The following is a 6,124-nucleotide window of genomic DNA, read 5'->3' on the forward strand; positions in this document are numbered from 1 at the left end:
TTCCTGGCATAGTAAACCATGTGGTTCTCAGATTCAAAATGGCCAATACCAGTCCATTTCAGCTCACTAATGCCTAAGATATCAATGTTTATGCGTTCTATTTCATTTTTGATAATTTCCAGTTTTCCTAGATTCAGAATTCTTACATTCCATTTTTTGATTATTAATTGATGTTTATAGCTGTTTACCTTCATTTTGAGTTGTACCCCATCAGCAAATGAAAGTTCCAAGTGTTTTACTCCCATAGGATTTACTCCATTTACGTCACCATGGTCAAATCTACTTTGAGGAGGCAGCTCTTCCCCAGTTGAATTTTGAGTGCCTTCCAACCTGAGGGGCTCATTTTTCAGCAATATATCTGACAGTGTTTCTCTGCTATTCATAAGATTCTCAGTGAATACAGTAGTCAACAATATAACAAGTTACTGACAAAAATTAATAGAATAATCAATAAAATACATATTATTTAAAAGTTTCTCTATTAGCTATAATAGAAAAGGTGAGGTGAGGCCTTTCTGAGAGAATGTCATTTAAGCTGAGTCCTGAAAGATTAGTTATGTGTTAGCCAGTTTAATGGAGTCTGGTGTGGCAGTGTAGGATAAACACTGGGCTGCAAACTCACCAACTGCTCCTTGGAAGCCCTATCTAGGAACAGACTCAATAGTACTTTACAATAACAAAACAACAACCAGTTTAAGAGGAGTGGGCTAGAAATTTCCCAAGCAGCATGTGGGAAACTTGGAAAAAGCTCAAAAATAAAAGCAAAGAGGCAATTGCAAAGTTATTGTAGTAGTCCAAGCAGGAGATAAATAGTAACCCCGTCTACTTGGCAGTGAAGGTAGAGAGAATCAGTCAGATTGCATAATTATTTAGGATGCCGAATCAACAGAACGTGTATATGAATTAGATGGATTGGGGATTGAGATATAGGTTTGTTTATATATAATATGTTCCCTAATTATTTTGAGTCTTATATTCATATCATAGACTAGGAAATTAAAATTTGCATTTTGAAAAGGCTTCTGTCCATTTCTAAAAATAACCATTCTTGCATTCAAAGAAAAGTTTTGCTTCTATGTTCATTTTGATATAGGTAGACATTTTATTTTTAAGTTTTTGGAAGAATTGTGAAACAGTTTGCTCAGTTTTGGAAACCTTATGAATAAATCATTTGAAATGGCCTACTAAATTTTGCTATTTATCCCATTAAGTGTGAAAATGAAATAGAAAAAGAAGCTAAAGAATTGGAAAATAAAAGTCAATTAGCAAATGAAAAGTGTTCAAATGTTCAAAGTGCATCAAATGTGGGTGACAGTTGAAATACTAAATAGAAAGATAGTTTTCATAAGCAGATGACTGAGCCTGGCACATGTTTTGAATGTCATTACAAAACTAGAAGAGAGGATGGGTTCTAGTTGGAGATCTACATAAAAATGTAATAAAGAAGAGTGACAAGTGATAAACCTGTTGAAGTTACATTGACTGATTCCTATAACCAGGAGCTTCAAGAAGTATTTGGGGGATGAAGAATGAATATTAAACCTGGTGTGGTGCTGTGGGTTAATGCACTGGACAGCAAGGTCAGATTGTTCGGCAGTCCAAGCTCACTGGTCTCTCCTCGGAAACCCTATACAGGGCTGCTGTTGGTTGGAACCAAGTCAACAGCACTTAACAATAACAATATGGACATTACTGGCTGAGAAAATGAACACATTATAGGTGACACTGAGGCAAATTCAACAAATAACAACCCAGTGTTTATTTTGCGACATTTGACATATCTCTAGAAACATCCCAGGCATACAGTCAATTAAAAATCCTTTTAGGAAGAAAAAAAGTCAGCTTAAATCACTCTGCTTGCCCAGCAGCACTATCTGAAGAAAAGCTATCTGTGTCTGAAGTTGATGAATTGTCAATTTATTTCTTTTTTGCAAATCACCAGCTGAATTTGAAATTAAACCCATCCATTGCATCAGACAACTTTCCATTTTGAACTATTTCTAGTACATTGTATAGTTTAACACGATATTTTATGACAGGATATAATTGTCTTGAACTGTCATTAGATGTCTTTTCTTATTAACTCCAGTTTGTCCCAAGTAAAAAACTATTTATCAGAGCTATATATTTTGTTTTGTTTTTGTTAGGAAGTACTGTAGTATTATATTAATCTATTGATAAGTTTACTTATACTAAACAAATATACTATGGAGAGCACTATAAACTCCGAGCAGCATGTAAATAAATTAAGACTTAACCCACAGAGCACAATTCTACACTGACATATATAGGGTCACTATGAGAAGGAATAAACTTGACAGCAACTAGTTTTTGTTTTTGTTGTTGTGGCTTTGTTTTATAGGTCCTGTGGAGCCAGCACTTTACTTCATTTATTTGGTCTCAGCCTGCTCCAGATCCTCCAGGATGTGCCCATGACTTTCACCACTTAAGATTACAGTCAGGTCTTACTTTCTAATATATAAATAAGTCATATAGTACTTAGCCCTACATGTCCTGATATTTTAGCATATTTTCTCTGAAATAGTAGTCTTAATAATTTGCTATTACAAACATATTTGAACAGCTACCTCATATGTGGAGTCCTGGTGTGACATTGTACGATAAGCACTGGACAGCAGTGTCAGTTTGAACTACAAGGTTGGCAATTCAAAGTCAGCAACAATGCCTCAGAAATCCTATACAGGGTTATGGTGGGTTAGAACTGACTCAACATCACTTAACAACAGCAACAACCTCACATACATACTTAATGGATGTTGCCTGATATACCCATAAGGTTCCTGGGTGATACAAATGATCTGCACTCAACTACCAACATAGGAACAGATTTGATGCATTAGACACTAATGATCAAAGACCAGAGAGTTGTGGGATGACATCAATAACATCATATAGGAAGGAAGTAAAAGGTCATTGAAAAGACAGAAAAGAAAGGTCAAAATGAATGTCAGAAGAGACTTTGAAACTTGCTCTTGAATGTAGAAAGGCTAAAGTGACTGGAATAAATGATGACGTAAAAGAGCTGAACAAACAATTTCAAAGGGCAACTTCAAAAGACAAAGTCAAGTATTATAATGAAATGTGTGAAATCCTAGCATTAGGAAACCAAAAGGGAAGAACAATATCAGTATTTTACAAGCTAAATGAACTGAAGAAAAAAATTCAACCTTTACTTTGTAATATTGAAGGATTTAATGTGCAAAATATTAATGATACAGGAGTATCAAAAGATAATGGGACCTCATTCATTTCCTTCAGTCTCTGGTTGTTCAGCTCCAACTCTTGTCATCACCGGCTCTCCACCATTGCGGCCTTTGCAAGTCTTCACCATTGCCACCCCTAGCTACTCATTGCCCCTGATTCACCTTGAGTCATACCACCATCAACCACAACCATTGATGCCATGTCAGGTTATCCAAGTGACTGAGACTGTGGCTGGTATTGAGGGTTTGGGTCACCTCGATTTGGAGGAAATAGAGCAGGGTCCTGATGTGGGAAGAATTTGGGAATCCCTGGGGAGAAACCAGTTAAAAAGAAGTGCAATTTTTATGAACTGCCCAAATTTGAGAAGAATTTTACCAAGAACGTCCTGATTTGTCTAGGTAAACAGCGCAAGATGTGGTGAAATATAGAAGTAAGGAAGTTAAAGTTAAGAGGTCACAACTGCCCAAAGCCAGTTTTGAATGTTTATAAAGAAAACTTCCCTGCAAATGTCATGGATGTTATTGCAAGACAGAACTCTACTGAACCTACTTCTATGCAAGGGATGGCCAGTTGCTTTAAGTGGATTGGATATGGTTGGAGTAGCACAGAATGGACCTGAGAAAACATTATCTTACTTGCTGCCTGCCATTGTCCACATCAGCCATTCCTAGAGAGAGGTGATGGGCCAATTTGCTTCGGGTTGGCACCAACTCTGGAACTGGCACAACAGGTGCAACAAGTAGTTGCTAAATACTGTAGAGTATGTCATTTGAATTATACCTGCTTCTATGGTGGTGCTCCCAAGGGACCACAAATATGTGATTTGGAGAGAAGTGTGGAAATCTGTATCTCAACACCTGGGAGGCTGAATGACTTTTTAGAGTGTGGGAAAACTAATCTGTGAAGAACAACCTACGTTGTCCTTGATGAAGCAGATAGAATTCTTGATATGGGGCTTTGAACCCCAAATAAGAAAGACTGTGGATCAGATAAGACCTGATAGGCAAATCTTAATGTGTAGTGTGGCTTGGCCAAAAGAAGTAAAGACAGCTTGCAGAAGACTTACTGAAAGATTACGTTCATATAAACATTGGTGCACTGGAAGTGAGTGCACACCACAACATTCTTCAGATTGTGGATGTGTGCCATGATGTGGATAAGGATGAAAAACTTATTCATCTAATGGAAGAGATCATGAGTGAGAAGGAGAACAAAATTATTGTTTCTGTTGAAACCAAAGGAAGGTGTAATGAACTTACTACATAAATGAGAAATGGGTGGCCTGCCATAAGTACCCATGGAGACAACAGTCAACAGGAGTGAAACTGTGTTCTACGTTAATTCAAACATGAAAACACTCCTGATTGCTACATACGTGGCCTCTAGAGGGCTAATGCGGAAGATGTGAAATGTGTCATCAATTATGACTACCCTAACTTCTCAGGGGATCATATTCATCTAATTGGAAGAACTACTCACAGTACCAAAACAGGCACAGCATCCACTTTCTTTACACCTAATAACATAAAGCAAGTGAGCAAACTTATCACTGTGCTTCATGAAGTCAATCAAGCAATAAATCCCAAGTTGCTTCAATTGGTCGAAGACAGAGGTTCAGGACATTCCAGGGGTAGAGGAGTCATGAAGGATGATCTTTGAGACAGATACTCTGCAGGCAAAAGGGGTAGATACACCACCTTTAGAGACAGAGAAAATTATGACAGAGGTTACTCTAGTCTGCTTAAGAGAGATTTGGGGGTAAAAACTCAAAATGGGGTTTACAGTACTGCAAATTACACCAATGGGAGCTTTGGAAGTAATTTTGTGTCTGATGGTATACAGACCAGTTTTAGGACTGGTAATCCAACAGGAACTTACCAGAATGATTATGATAGCACTCAGCAATATGAAACTAGTGTTCAAAATATGCACAATGGTATGAACCAGCAGGTAAGCATATCCAATACCAACAGGATATTCTCAATAAGACTTTAGAGGTATATGTAAATGTCTGTTTTCATAATCATTCTTTTTATTGTGTATATCCAGCAAGATAGTTATTTAAGAAACCTGGGAAATGCAGAAACGACTGCAGTGCAGCAGTAACTATGGTGCACTTTTTCGCTATTTATGTTGGCGATTTCTCTACATTCCTGAAACAATTTTAGATTTGGGTTTGTTTTTATTTGTACTAGGAAATTCAGGCAGTGTTTTCACAAAGTTAAATGTACAGTGATTTGAAATACAATAAATGAAGGCAACGCATGGCCTTCCAATAAAATAAAAAAAAATTTGAAAACTGAAAAAAAAAAAAGATGGAAGGAATACACTGTATCAAAAAAACTGGTCATTATTCAACCATTTTAAGAGGTACCATATGATCAAGAACCAAAGTTATTGAAGGAAGAAACCCAAGCTACCCTGAAGGCATTGGTGAAAAGCAAGGCTCCAGAAATTGATGGAAATACAAATTGAAATATTTCGACAAACTGATACAATGCTGAAGGCACTCACATGTCTATGCCAAGTGATCTGGAGACAATTACTACCTGTCCATCTGCTTGGAAGAAATCTGTATTTTTGCCCACTCTAAAGAAAGGTGACTCATTGGAATGCAGAAATCATCAGACAATATCATTAATATCACATGCAAATAAAATTTTGCTGAAGATAATTTTAAAACATTTGCAGTAGAACATTGCTGCCAGAAATTCAAGCTGGATTCAGAAGAGAACATGGATCGAGGGATATCATTGGTGACATCAGATAGATTTTGACTGAAAACAGAGAATACCAGAAAGCTTTTTACTTGTGCTTTATTGACTAAGCAAAGACATTCTACTGTGAGGATCATGATAAACTACATTACATTACAAACAATTGCCATTCCAGAACCTTA

At 36.9% G+C, this 6,124-nt stretch overlaps 1 pseudogene; it reads left to right on the plus strand.

The window, feature by feature from the left end:
• The first annotated feature begins 3,264 nt into the window (after nucleotides 1–3,264).
• Nucleotides 3,265–5,331, plus strand: LOC102811295 (annotated as a pseudogene).
• The last annotated feature ends 793 nt before the right edge of the window (nucleotides 5,332–6,124 follow it).

Source organism: Chrysochloris asiatica, unplaced genomic scaffold (assembly GCF_000296735.1).
Source record: "Chrysochloris asiatica unplaced genomic scaffold, ChrAsi1.0 scaffold00183, whole genome shotgun sequence".
Classification (NCBI taxonomy): Eukaryota; Metazoa; Chordata; class Mammalia; order Afrosoricida; family Chrysochloridae; genus Chrysochloris; species Chrysochloris asiatica.